Here is a 15,108-nt window from a genome sequence, read left to right as displayed (position 1 = left end):
CCCTCAGGGTATGAAAAAGTAAACTCACCAAGCTTCTCACTCATGATTTCAATGCGTTTCTAGCCTCTAATGTGAGGAATGATGTTGCCTACTCAAAACACGAAAATCAACTGCTTGTGTACAGTGGATGTATTTACACATCCTTGGGTGTTTTTAAGACAACTTTCACTACTTCGAAATAGCTACCACATGTATTTTTGTCAAGTTACTACCCACATCTTTACCAGTAGTGTTTGTTCCTTCAGTCCTAGCTGGGAAACTAGCTCTCCCACCATGACGCATCGCTCTTGCCTCTCTCACTCGGTATCCCTGTCCAGCCCTGGCTGCATGTCTGTCTGTCAGCTAAGTGGTCTTGGCATGGACTCGATGTGACCCCCAAGCTGCCTCAGCCCCATGCCCCAGCACACTGCTGCAGTGCTGCCCTCCGCTCATGTGGTGAGCTCAAGGTGAGGCTCGGGGCACTTCAGGATATCCCAAGCCCCGTTTTCCTTGGGTGTCTGACGGGGTCTTTGATCCTGAAATGCTCGTGGGAAGGCCAGCAGTAAGAGCAGAACACGGTGGCTCCACAACATGGATGTTAAGCCCACCGCGGGGCTAAGGGTTAACTCATTCAGGCACAGCCTGAGGCCTTGCAACCAACCTCCTTTATGCCCTGAACGGCCCCTTTTACCGGTCATTCCCAAAGTCCCTCAAAGAACCTTCAGAAATTCATTTTCATTTAAGCTGGTTTTTATATCTTGACAACCCATCGCTGTCCCCAGTGTACCCCTCTTTCCCCTCCACCAGACAGTGCCTATCTTCCAAAACCCCATTCTACTGCTAACAGAGATTTGCCGTGCCTGCTATCTCTGCAGTATTTGATTTTACATAGAACAGATGAAGAGAAAATAAAGTTCCTCCTTTCTTTTTATTTCCTTTTCTCTTTTTTTTTTTCTCCCCATCAGTTCCCCATGTTAATTGGACAACACTTCAGTTGATTCTCACTAAGCGACCCTTATTGGGGCAGGGCAGCCTTCAATCTCTCTTCCTGCATGCTGGCTAATCCATTGCAAATTGTTGATTTGGGATTGGGATTTGGCTCCAACCAAGCAGGTAAATCACTGAATTGCTATGTGCTGCTCTTACCTGATCTGTCCTGCTTCACGTATGTCTTTAGTGACACCCCACTTAATTTTTTTGACCTTCCTTTAGCCTTTCTCACAGTCATGCATTTATTCTGCTAAGGTAATGGCCACATTAAAAACATTCAAGGCTGATAAGAGAATGCCGGATCCTCAGGGACATTATAGCTAGAATGCTTGTGATTTATTGAGACCGCCAGAAATTGATTTCCTAAAAGTAATTTAATTTTAAATTCATTGAGTATTTATGAAAATGGATGCCAGATATATGTGATATTGTCAAGAAGCAAACAAATGTAATAAATCCTTAAAAGTAATGTAACCTCATGTCTTCCTATTACATAGAAAAACATTCTCTGGAGGGGAGAACACAGCTTCTGACAAAATGTTAAAACCTTTCTAATACAGCAAAGACTTTTAATGTATTTTTAAATGTCCCCTAGCATTATGTTTATATATACATATATATATATATACACAGCGTGTGTGCACTTACTGAAAAAATATTTACTTAGTCCGCTTGACGGACGAAGACATCATAAGATGCTATTCTGAATGAAGCATCTGAACTTCTATAAATGCCTGAAATTTAAAATGAAATGAAAAGTGAGCTTTAAACAAAAAGTGAGCTTTAAACAAATATGGAGCAACCTTTTGCTCTTGTTGATATGAGCACCGATACTGGTTTGCACTGTAATGGCATTCAGGGAAGCCACTGGACCACCACTACTTGCCCCGGGACTGTCCTGAGTTTGAGAAGCTCCTATGTGACATTTCTATTCCTGGAGAGCCTGTCATCTTCTCTGAAGTGTGACGCAATAGTTAAGGAATATTGGTCATCAGAAAATTTGTTCTTTCACTTTTATGACAGTACAGACATGTCCCATGCAGACATAAGCAGATGGGACTGATGGTATGGAGTTAATTGCACATCTGAGGCACAGAAAATAGATGGGACAAGGGGCGGAATAATAAATCACGAAATTACATAGACTGATATGAGCAGCTTGATGGTTTCCAGTTCAGCTCTAGATGATAAATAGAAACCTTTTTTTTTTTTTTTTTTTTTTTTCTAAAACAGTGGGAGCCTTTAAAAACTGTACATGAAAAGGGGAATCTTGGCTAAAAGTTGATACATATATGTACCAATATTTACACTGCTTGGGAATATTTGCATACTTACCTTCATGCAATGTCTGCACTGGGCGTTTGTTGTGTTGCAATATTCCGCAATACAAACAAAATGCTTTAAGTTGTATATAAACAGATTCAGGGCTCGGAGAGGAATTCTGTGTGCATGAGACACTAAGGATAACACAGGATCTTCTCCAGCATCTGTGAAACTTGGGCTGCGGTTCAGTTTGAGATGAAGACACACACGTACATACAAGCTGGGTGTTTTAATTCCCATCAGAGTCAGTGGGGCTTGAATCAGCTACATCTGAGGTGCTTCTGATGTGCGAGGCATTCAAACTGGGCTGACCAGTTTGGCACATGGCCCACAGGACTGTGGTGCCCCTCTGGAGCAGCAGCTGGGGACAAGACAGGATGGCTGACAGCCCCTCAGATGGCACTGGCTGACAGGACAGATGAACTGGAGATCTCTTTAGGCAAACTCTAGGCAGACAGCTGATGATTATTTAAATGAATCGGTCTCCCCAGCCCAGCTCCTTCAGTAATAATGGGTGCCTTATACTTAGGCAACCGAGTCCTGCCCATAGTCTGTGTGGGGGTACTTAAATTTGGGTGTCTGCCTTGTGCACTGGATCCCACCTCTACTCACCTCACTGAATTTGGGTTGGGCCCAAAAGTAGAAGATGCATTTTGCAAATACATGTTTTTCTTAAATGGGATGAATGTCTGGGAGGGTTGCTGAGTCTCTAAACGATCTCCAGGTTTAAAAGCAAAAACAAAAATTCTGCTAGTCAGTCAATAAATGTGTAAATGCGGCATTATGATACTTTTCCAATAATTTATACAGTTTTCTACATAAGAATTAAGAAAACAGAAAATACTCATTCTAAAACTAATTTCAGGAAAATCTGATATTGACAAAGTTAATGGTATGCTGATTCTTCTCTTTATCACCCTTGACTTCCTTTTGCTTCTTCACATTGGTTTGTCCAGGTGAATGAAGACAAACTCATCCCTGCGCCTGAAACGGTTTAACATTAAGGAATTATTTGGGCACAGGGCTCTTGAGGCCTATTAACAATGTTAAATGCACCAAAATACTTAATAAAAGTTTAGCTTCTTTTTCCCCTATATTTTCTCATTTTTAAATAGCTTGAAATAAAAGCAGAACTTTAACAAACAGTTGTTCAGGCAGGTGGCAGGTACTATAGCTTTTGACTCTTAGATGGAGGTTTCTTTTCATTATTCCACATTTGGTTTTCTGTCTCTGTGCAGGTGGTCAGCTTCTAAGTCTCAGCTGCACTGCAAATACTGTTACTAAAGATGCTCAAACCCTCTTCCTGTTGCTCTTCCATACAAAGCAAATAAACACATGTAGCAAATCTTGAGAGACAGGATTTAACGGGACAAAAATGTGCCAAATCAAATCTTGCTACTGCTCCTTGTCAGGACATCTGTATGGTGATTTTTTTTTGTTTTGTTTTTTTTGTTTTGTTTTGTTTTGTTTTTGTTTTCAAACTCAGGAGTAGTCCCCTACAAGTCTGAATCCAGTGTGTCCTTCTGGTGACAACACACTTGTCAATATTTCCTTGATCTGCACTTCTGGGGCCTGCCCTAGTGTTATACACAGTGGGGCTGTGAAGGAGCACGAGACATGATGGGTATTTTGTCGTGCATATGTTGGACTTGCCTTCAGGCTAGCCATGCACAAATTTCTTAATAATTCTGGAGTGAATGAAGAAAGGAATGCTACTCAGATTCCCTCTAAATCCAAGGGCAGTTTTGCGCTCCTACTCTGTCGATAAGAAGGAAAGAGAAGTGCCCCTTGGTGCAGGCACTGCCCATGAGCACCTTCGTACTTGGTAGCTGGGTGCCCAAAGCCTCCTTGCACACAATCTCTGCATTTTCCCGTCCTTTGAACCCTGTGCTCCACAGCCTCTGCTGGGTGTGAGCCTGGGGAGCCATCGCCCCGTCCTCCCCGAGTACAAAGCACTCCTGGTGCATGACCCCACTCCTTGGCCAAATGCTGAGCCCTTTTCTTCTGCTCTAAGAGCTTGTTCTGCATGACAGTGCTTGTGTCTCAACACATCTTTTGTGAGGCAAGTCCTGCCCCGGGATTTGCTGCGGATCTCCCATCGAGCTCAATGGATGCAGTAAGCGCGCTTCAACCCCGCTTCACTGTAACTGCTGAGAAAGGCAGAGCGCTCAGCGGTGATAAATGGCAGCTGGGTGCCACGGCTCCTGCAGCCCCTGCTCCTCGGTGGCAGGAATGAGGGCACAGCATGCCTTCTGCCCCACGGCCTTCCTTCTTCCCCCGGGCCTTCCCTCCGGCCTACTCCCGCGAGCCCCAGGGCAGCCCCTGCCCAGTCACCCAGAGCAGGGCTCTGCCAAAACGGCGTCCGCCCTCCTTCCTTACTGCGTGGGGCCACACCAAATGAGATCCGCTGATGGGTTTGGGGTGAAAGAAATGGTTTTAGGTCACAGAGTTTGTTTGAGCTTCAGCCAAGCTGAAGATTGAGCTTCCGCTTATCTCTGTGAGTGCATACGTCTACAGCCTTCACGGGGGCTGCGTCAGAGTCAACCCGAACCTGCGAATTTTCACACATTTCAAACTGGGCTTGATCTGGCCCTCAACACAATCTGTAATTCCATTAACAAGGTATCCCATTTGTTTTGCTACTAGGTACTATGTTTTTTATCCACATGTTTGGTGGTGCTTTATTCTCCTGTCTTGTATTTTGTGCCTGTCCACATTGCACTGAATTTGGACTGTAACCTTTAATAGTTTCATTTATTTATTTGTTTGCTTGTTTGTTTGTTTGTTTTATTTCAGTAAGCATTTAAAGTATTTTGTTTGTTATTGAGTATCTGAGCCTTTGCTTGGTAAGTCAGCAGAGAATGAGCTCAACAAAATGTATCTGTAAATGGAAACAAAGAAAAAATCTGGATTTGGGGAAATTATTGCTGCCACCACACTGTGTGACACAATGACAGTATTTCTGCCTTCAGATGTAAATGCCTGTGCAAATGCTCCTTCTAAATTAAACTGTATTACAATTCGGTGAAGTTTAGTCAAAGAATGTCTTTGAATGGAAACACTTAAATGATACATTAGGATTTAGTTACAGACTTTGCATTTGTTTTCTCAACCAACTGTAAAACAATTGTGTAGCGGCCCATTGGAGAGAAGATTGTCTGTGTTAACGATCAGTGCTCAAGCGTTTTAGATTTCAATCTTAAATTAGCAATTTAAAGACAACAAAGAATGATTTTCATGCTTGTCAGTTCTGATTAATGTAACATTAACCCCAAGAGAACACTACATTGCTCCAGTACTTTATTTCAAGTTGCAAGAAACCAGCCCCTGGAAACAATAAAAGGCTTTTTTAGCTTTTTTTTTTTTTTTTTTTGAACTTGAATTGTAAACATGCCATTATATACTGCTGCTATCACTCTTACTTATTGTGGGTCTTGTGGTTGTTATTTTCCAAGGTATGTGACAACAAGAGATTTCCTAAATTACACCCGTAACAAGTTAATGCAATTTCATTGCTTCCTTGCTTCCTACAGATTGCAGTGCTGATTTTGCCGCTCCTGTGTCAATTCTGCAGAGCCCCTGCTCACTGCGTGCTGATCTGGTCTCTCGAGGGCAAAAATGCTCCGAGCATGCACAGGAAATTTATATGCTTCTCTCCTGCTGAGTAAATTACAGCGAAAGGAAACAAAAAACAGAATGTGAAAGCAGCACATAAAATAATAGCAGTGTTGCTGTAAAAGCAGTTTCTTTCTGATAACCAACTGTAAAAGTGAATTTTTCTGTCATTTCCCTGACTGCAGAACAGTGGTTTTGCGCGGTTGCTGTTCGTGATGCCCAGTTTTGGAATGTAAGATAGGCGTGTAAGAGAACGGTACAGAAGAGGGGAGGCAACGCAACAGCGCATTTGTCATGTGGTGTGGATCGCAGTGTGATGGGGGCCTCCAGCTCCCCTTGCCGCTCACCAGAGCAGGGTCAGGCAGTCCCTCTGTGGAAGAAGCAAAGACCTTAAAATCTCAGCGTGGGCTTAGAAAAAATGGTTCTCTTCCATCCCAGCTGTTAATATCTACTTGTGTGTTTCCAGGGTTTTAGGCCACATTTTGTTTTGCTTCCTTTCTGTTACTGCCTAAACACTGACAGTGGAGAGCCAACAGCTGCCTCACATGAGACCATCATGCAGTAATAAAAACACAGAAACATCTCCTACACAATGTGTACTTTTTGTGCTTGCTGAATTCCAGCTGAATCCGGTGGGAGTTTGAGGATTTGCAAGAAGCACAGACATGGTCTTGAAAGATGGTTTATTTTTCATATACATATTTTTTTTCATTGTATTTGTGTATTTGAATTGGTGCATGCTCACGTACCCATGAAGGGTGATGGTGTCTCATGCAAGATGAGTTTTCTCTTGTATCAGAACAGGGCTAAAGAGCCTCAGATGCTGACAGTGGATTTTCTGCACGAGCTGACGTCTGAGTGTGTGCGCCAGCCAGATACCAGCAGTGGGCAGCTGACAGTAGATCCTGGAAGAAGGGTGCCAGGTCTCCCTCTGCATGTGCTTCATCCAGGATGTGCTGGTGGCACTACCTCCCTCCACTTGGATCCCAAAATGCTGGTATATCACTGCTGTGTCTGGATAGCGGGGCTCATGGGTGGATATGGGGCAGGTGGGGAGCTGCAGCACAGCCCTGCGGAAGCAGAAGATGCTGCTCCACGTGTGAGGAAGCAGCCACGTAAGTCCATCTCTCGCAAGATGTGACAGGATGCCAGCAGCATCCTGCTCCCTTAGACGTGGTACAAATGCATAGCAAGAGGAAGTTCCTACAGTGAGGAGCCTGCATTTTAAATTGACTACATAGACACAGGGGATAGGAGAGGAAGTGTAAGGCATTAATTTATGATAGTTGTCATGCTTTTTGGGCTGCTTCACCTGCATGGGGCTAAGTACAAGCAAGTTCTGGGTGACAGCTGACTTTCCAAAACTTGAGGTATCTCTTTGAAAGCCCTCATGTAAAGAAAAGAGAAAAATAATGAACATCTGGAGACATGCTGGAAAGCTAATTATGTTTTCTCCATATGGTGGAATTTCCCTTCCCGGACAGTGCTGGAGGTAAATTTGGAAGGGCCAAGTCACGTCACAAGAGGAGCTTGGTGTCCCCCACCACGGACACTTACTTCCTTGGGGGCCTGCCCACCAGGCTGGGTTGGGGCAAAGCTGGGTTCCTTGGCAGGGGGGTCCCTCCCCTTGCTCAACCCAGCCTTGGCTGCCATCAAGATGGGAAGAGGTGAGAACAGTGTCATGGTTGGCTTGCCCAGTCCTGGAAACGCAGAGGGTGGCACTGGCAGCACTGTGATGGCCCTGGGGCAGGCAATGCCGTGAGGATCACCTCAGGTGTTGCTGTGGGACCATCCTGTCTGGGGCAAAGAAAAGCAGCTCTCCACCCTCGTCGGTCTGGCAATTCTTTTCTGTGGCCTTCAGGATTTAGCTTTGGCAGGACTCAGGGACCACGTGTGTGTGTGTGCACGTGTCTGTTATACCTTCCTGGCCAGATCCAGGAGTGGAGGAGGCAGTCTACAGAGGAGGGGAACATAATGCCTGCCCCCACTTCATATACATGTGTGAACGCACACCTTCCTACATATAACAACTGTCTCTGGGCTTTAATTACATGCCTGATCCTATTTTAAGAATATTTCAAAACATGTGAGCATTGGAATATTTTTCATTTGTTTCATGTTTTGAAACTTTTTGTAGGCTTCTCTTTCCTCCATTGTTTATTGCTCATGGGGAAAAAAGTAAAAAGTTTTGACTTTTCAACCTAACCCAGGATTTTGACCATTCCTAGTTATACAACAATGACATTTCGCACAGTTTACTGTGGAGGCGCTCAGTCCTGTTGCTGCAAGGTTTCACGAAAGCTGCAATTACAAAACAGATGAGACGCTGTGGTTTACGTGGAGGGGGTGGTGCTGCAATTGTCGTGGTTCTGCTGCCAAGCGGCTCAGGAACCAGAGCTCATTACAGGCTGCTGTGCTGTTTGGAGGCAGCAGCAGGGAGAGACTTGAGATGTCACTTTAAGAAATACCAGTTGGAAACGCAGTTCTGAAAATATTTCACCTAATACGGCAACAGCCGCCTCCTCGGTGTACTATAACTTGAGCAATTCAAGGAAACATCTTTCCCGTTTGTTTACTTTAAACCCTCAACGACACGCTGGGTTTAGGGAAGTTCACTGCTTGTCTCCTTTCTCTAATTGTTCATTTTTTTTTTTGGTTCTCCACCAAACGGGTGAGACTTCCGTGCAATAAAAGTGAGAAAGTAATGCAATAAAATGGGATTGTGAAACCACTTACGGTGGCAAAGGGCATTTGACACGCAAGACCTTTGAAATCACTTTGATTTTTTATTTTCAATTGACTAGATTTCAAAGTAATTGCATCTTTCTGATTTGCCAGGCTTTTCACCAATATCGACTTTCTTTATTAGACCTTTCTTTGAAGAGTACGCAGATCTGGGAATAAAGCACTGAACCAGAGGGTCCTCCTCTACCCTTAGGAGTCCTCTTTTCAAACATATTTCTACTTTAGAGATTTACTCTCTATGAAGAATGGCTTATACAGCGTATCTATCTGTTTCTGTCACGTGGAGGATCACAGCCTCACAGAAACACAGGTTAGTTCATGCTGGGAGGGACATGAGGTCTCCAGTCCAACCTCCCTGGAGCTCAAAGCATCCAGTCCAACCTCCTGCTCAAAGCAGGAGCAGCTGTGAATTGGGTTGCTCAGGATCTCATCCAGCTGAGTCCTGAAAACCTCCAAGGACAGAGACTGGACAGCCATTCTGGGCAGCCCTGTTTGCCTGTCCTCACAAGGAAAAATACGTTCCTTATATCCTACATGTGAAACTTTTGTGTTTCAACCTTCTGCCCATTGCCTCCCATCAGGCTGCGAGCAGCCTGGCTCCCTGTCCTCAATAACACCCTCGTAGGCACCATCCCAGGTCCCTGAACCTCTTCTCATGGGGCAGAGACAGATGAGACTTTTGTCTCCCTCCAAGCTGGCCAAACCAGTGCTAGCTGAGGAGGTGCAATGTAGTGACTGGTTATGGATTTGTTGCCACAGAATTAAAAAAATAAAATAAAAATAAAAAAAGATTAACTTGTATCAGAGCAGATCTAGTAGTGGTTTACCCCTGCCTCTGTTCAGGGTTTCCTGGGGGCCCATCTAGTCCTGCTGTTCTCCATTTCTCCCTTGGGGCCATGGGAATCAGGAGCTGGGATTTTGCTCACACCTCTGCTTGTGGCTTGACTGCTCCCCAAAGTGGTCGCAGGGGCCTGCAATTGTATGATCTTCTCTGCTGTCTGGCTCATGAAAGCCAATGTTGTGAACCCGATGGTGCAATTTGGGGCAAGAACAAGATAAGTGTTATTTTTATCTTACATTGCAGGGGCTTAATCTTTATGAAGAGGACATCTTTGGGGATATTAAACAAACAAACAAACCAACCTCTTTTCCTAGAGCTTAAACGAGGAAATAGAGGGATAATTCCTACACTATGAAGTCGTTCTCCTGTATAACCTATGCCTTCCGCACCATTGCTATCTGCTCAGGCCTCAGTGATGTGCACTGGAGGCCTCCTCACAAGTCAGCTTTAACCTGAGTGACTTGCAGAACCAGCCTGGTGGTGAGCAGGTTTGCAGAGCTGTGTTGGGTGGTCAGTGCTTGCTCTTCAGCCTCATGGGCAGGATGGACACTGCTAACCCAGGGCAGTTATCTTGCCTTTGTGTCCACCAGGGACTGGTGCCCCACGGCCATAGGTACTGCACCTGTAGGACGAAAGGATGGTCCCTCCACTGAGACATTCAAACTAAAAAAAACCTAAACAAACAAAAAAAAGAAAACCAAACCAAAACAAAAAAAAAACAGTTCAAGCAGCAAAATAGGGAGAAAGATGGAGGAAAAAACACTGGTCTTGCAAACAAACTAGGCCCAAAAACAAAACCTAATTCCTTGGGTATGTCAGCACAGCTTCTGCTAGCAGCAGTAGAAAGGAAATTGTTTGTGGTGCTCACCAGGGCAATGCCACAGGCATTTCCTGCTCCAATTATAGATGCTGTGGTATCTTGGGCATGATCCGGGGTGTAGGGGGGACACGACATCACACAGACTTGCTGATTTGCTCCCACAGAGTGAATTGCAGTGTACTGGGCCTTAAATGGTGTGGTAACTGCTGATAAGTGCTGGGGCTTTCCAGTGGTGACCACTGTAAGTTTTTTTTTTTTTTTTTTTTTTTGTGGTGGGAGGAAGGCAACCACAGTGAAGAGCTTTAAAATGAAGTCATTTAAAGTGAAAGGTAAAACAGCAGGAGTCTGTGGGCATTTGCAAAGACATCCAGGCTGTTGTATGGGAAACAAAGGAGTCAATGTGGCTGCAAATACATCCACTTTTTTTAGATGGTGTCCTCAGTTGACAGCACTATTTTTAAATTTAAAAATACTTGTGATTATCCTTTTTTTTTTTTTTTTCTTTTCCCATGCAATTTTGTTAAACACCAGCCAGCATTCTTTATGAAATCCTGACTTTGCCCTTTTTTTCTGGTATGAACTGACCCCTACGGGCCCTCGGCTGCAGCTACTGCTCCTGCTCCCCGGTGCGTGCCGCCGGGCGAGGACTGCAGGCTTCCTTCCTTCGGTGCAGGTCGAGCAGGGTTTTTAATCTTTTAATTTCATGGGGAAACAACACTGTCTATTTGGTTAATGTTGGTTAATGTAAAAGTTGGCGTGAGTGAGAAGGCTGCACATCCCTGAGCATTGGTGGGTGAGGCTGGGCCTGGACCAGGCCCGTACCAGAGGAGAGGTTAGCCTGGAACAAGGGCAAGCTGCAAGCAGCAATTGCACTACACTGAGTTGGCCTGTCTTGAATTTAGGGGTTGTTCCTGGGGCTATGCTGCCTGCCCCGTGCTCTCTTTGAGCTTTGGGATAGGTTTGGACAGGCTCCACTTGGAAACGGTTTCTGAGAAGTGAGGTAACACCTTTCCTGTCAAGCGTGTGCTTGCGTGCTGCTTCGCTGGCTTCGTGTTTCTTTCCAACCTGGGATGTTAGTGTCAAAAGTGCAAGATGTGGGTCACTGATACCAGGAAGAGAATGGAAACCAAGGAACAATGTCACGTATTTCACATTTTCAGTGATTTAAAAGCCTTGTTTGGCTATCTTTATGTGGGGCCCCTTCCCCAGAGAAGCAGGCAGGCATGGGGCTCTGCCTGGGCACCACCGAGGGCTGCCAGCCGCTCTTTCAAGGGGAAAGGGAGAGAGACATCACATCATGCTGCCACGGGGGGAAGAAAGCAGCTGGGGAAAGTCACGACACAGAGCCTGCACCTCCGCCACTGTGCCTGCAGGAGCCCCAGGGTGGCATCCGAGCTTTTGAAAGGCTCCCAGGGGCAACGTCCTGTTCAAACCTGCTGCTGGTTTTGGGGTGCCTGGTGGGGCTGGAGCCTGGACTGCACATCCTGAAGCTGGCGGCCTGGAAAGCAGAGGCTGAAATGTTATATTCCCTGCACAAGCAGAGCAGAGCCCATAAAAGCCCCCATGCTCGTTCAATCCATCATCCAAGGTGGATAAAGGCAGTAAAAGTAATGACTGTCATCTCCACCTTGTGCACAGGAAAACAGACGGCTGGGGAAGAGAAATGGCCGACTGCAGGTCCCTGGGGGTTGCATGTTGGCAGTTCACCCACCCATTTCCCCGGCTGAGGAATGAGCAGGAGAGCAGGTATCTGCTGGTGGGGACAGCTCTCGCAGCAGGACACCCCCTCATTACAAAGGAACCAGACCTTTATTTATTTTGCTTCCTTAGTGGTTTAATACTTGGAAATTTGGCCTCCTGGCAACTCAGTGGTTTCTTGTTTATACTCTTTTAATTTCAAAGGAAGATGTTCTGCTGACATTTATGCAATGTAACTGTTTCTCACGCCAAATCCTTAGAAAAGTTTTAAATTGTTGTTTGGTGGTATAAATGCTCTCCTTCCTCACTCCTTGCAGGACTGAAATGCATAAACCAGATGCTACTCCTGGTTTAGAAATCAAAAGTCTAAGGTATTGCTTTTCCAGATTGCTAATTAAATAAAAGCAGTCATGTCAAGACTTCATAACTCAGGCAAGGCAATGTACACTTAGAGCCAGGAGCCAAATGGGACTGCAAAATATGTCAATGACTAAAATACGTGTTCACCTGCTCCACCTATCGCTATCTATAAATCATCTGTGAGAGGGAATAACTCTTTCCAGAGGGTTGTACTGCCATGCAGCTGATAGATGTCCCTTCATCAGTGCAGAAGTTGTTGCTCTACGTCAGAGTCTGTTGGTCTCTGGGAGGATGTAAATATCTGTGCATTAAATAACCTATGGCTCTGATGTGTTGGAAATGAAAGACAGGTTTTCCTCCAGGTCACTGGTATCACAAGTAACTCTGCCCCTACGGTCCTGGGTGTTTGAGCATTTTGCTTGGGTCTGTATGCTACAGGCAAAGTCCTCGGCCCTTTTCATAGTTATGCACCTACAGAAGACCTAGGGCACTGTCCTAAAAGAGTTTTGTTTTTTTTTTTGTCCTACAAAGTTTTTTTTTCTTCATTACACAGTAAGCCCGAAACCAGCAAAAGAACTGCATTTTCCTGGGGCAGCTCTGAGCCAGGCCTTACTGCCAAAATGTCACCAGTTACTTGCAGTCACACATACAGGCCACTTTCTTCTCTTTTTGATGTATTTATACGCACGAGTGCACTAGCCATAGATGCCCGGCTGTGACAAACACTACGTTGACAAACGCTACGTTGAGATCCTGCTGTCCTCTAGTGGGTGGGTTCAGAAAAGCCGGGAGATGCTGCAAGACTTCATCTCTGATGGGAATGCTTCAAAGTCAAGAGTAACAGCCCTCAGAGCTGAAGGACGTGAGGTGTGAGGAGTGCCACCATTGCAAGGCTCCATGTGTCCAGGCAGACACCACAGCAGGGACCGTGAGGGCTTAGGTGATGGCAAAAGCACGGTCTTCAGTCTTCTCTCTACCATTTGTGGTTCAGAGAGTGTTTCAACTAAGGGATCACTTATTTTTATTTTTATATTTTAAAGTGTTTGCACATTGAATGGACATCAAGCAGCCACAGATCAGATCAATTCCTTCCCCCTGCACTAAAATGATGAAAAACTGCTTTGTACCGTCACCCTCCTCACTTGCAACCCCATCCCAGCCCCACGTGTGGAGGGAGCGTTGGGTGCCTGGGGAGGAGCAGCCAGGACCCAAGTGGGCTGAGCAGCTCTGTGGAAGAGGCTGCAGGCTGCCCTGGGGTTGCTAACGCGTGCCGAGCTCTCTCACAGCCACAGCCTTATCTGCAGCCAGGTGAGACAGCTTCTAGAATCATCAGTGGCCAGCAATGTTGCCGCCCTGGTTTGCTGGGGCTTTCTGCAGTAGGGGAAAGTTTGTCCACAGCTTCAGCAAAGCTTCATCAGCAGCTGTCCCTGGGCTTTGAGAAAGTCCTGCAGAGTTTGGAGACCATCAGTCACCTTCTTCCTAAATGAGAGATGTACTTTTGTGGTCAGGCCTTCCCCAACGTTCAGTAATTGTTCAGTAATTTTTAAGACAAGAGTTTTCAACAACCAAACTTGCAAAACCTTTGAAAAAAATAAGAAAGCCTACAGTTTAACATTCTGCCATAAGAGGGCAGCCTGAGATAACCACACAATAAGTTATCTTGGGCAGACAATTTTTTCTTATTAAAAAAAAAAAAAAGAGAGAGAGAGAGAGAAATAAATGATTTCTCTCAAAACAAAGCCTTATCTTTAACTTTAGAGGGAATTTTTGTAATTGGTTGCATAGAATGATTGTGAAAGGGGAGCGTTTACAGTAAATACAATGAGTTCCTGCTTTCCTGGAAGAGAAATAAAGTGATGTCTGAGTCTTGAATTCGGGAGTCAGAGGAAAGAGACTCAACTTTGTACAGTCATATTCTCATACTAGGAACATGGGGCTGGAATTGTCTCTTCACAGGAAAAACTATGTGGTCTACTGTGGCATCTTCAGAGAAACGTTTGTAAGGATCTCTCAGGTCTTGCTCCCTGGCAAGGAGGCTGAGTCCTGCCGAAAGCAGACTGGCAACCACTAGCCTGCTAGTTCCCGCTGAGTTTTTCCCAGTGCACATAACCTCTGATGTCGGAAAAGAAAAACTCAGCCTGGTGCAGGGCTTTGAAAGGCTGCCTGCTGCTAGGCTGATTGCTGGGGTCTGGAAGAGAAAATCTCATCCTCCTTAAGTCCAGACTTGTTTTCCTGTGGAGCTGGGCAAGGCACTTGCCCCCCCCTAAGCATAAGCCCCTGATAAATGGATGCTGGATACTTCCCACAGCGTCGTTCACTGGCTACCTCTCACAGAGCGCCTTAAATTGATGATGCCGCTCTTTCAGTCAGATACATAATACAATTCAGCCCTTGGTTGCCATTCTTGCCCAATTCCCTGGCACAAAATGTAGGTAAATCCAAGGGAAAAGATTAGAGCTGTGGAGGCTGCTGCCTCCCTAGGTGCTGCTGAGAGACTGGTGGGGCAGCCAGCAGAGAGCACAACCCTGAAGCTGGCTTCAGCAACCCTGAGCTGCAGCTCCAGAGCTGTGAGTCCTGGTGTGATATCACACCTTCCTCTCTCTTTTGCTTGAGCATCATGGTGCCTCAGCCAAAACCCAAAACTTTCAGAGGCAAAAACATCCTTTCTCTATGCTCTTTATCAAATACAGGGTACATTTCATGCTTTTGTTAGCTCAAACAAATACATTTGCTTCAT

This window comes from Anser cygnoides, chromosome 1 (assembly GCF_040182565.1).
Source record: "Anser cygnoides isolate HZ-2024a breed goose chromosome 1, Taihu_goose_T2T_genome, whole genome shotgun sequence".
Lineage (NCBI taxonomy): Eukaryota > Metazoa > Chordata > Aves > Anseriformes > Anatidae > Anser > Anser cygnoides.
Note: the sequence above shows the minus strand (reverse complement) of the source record.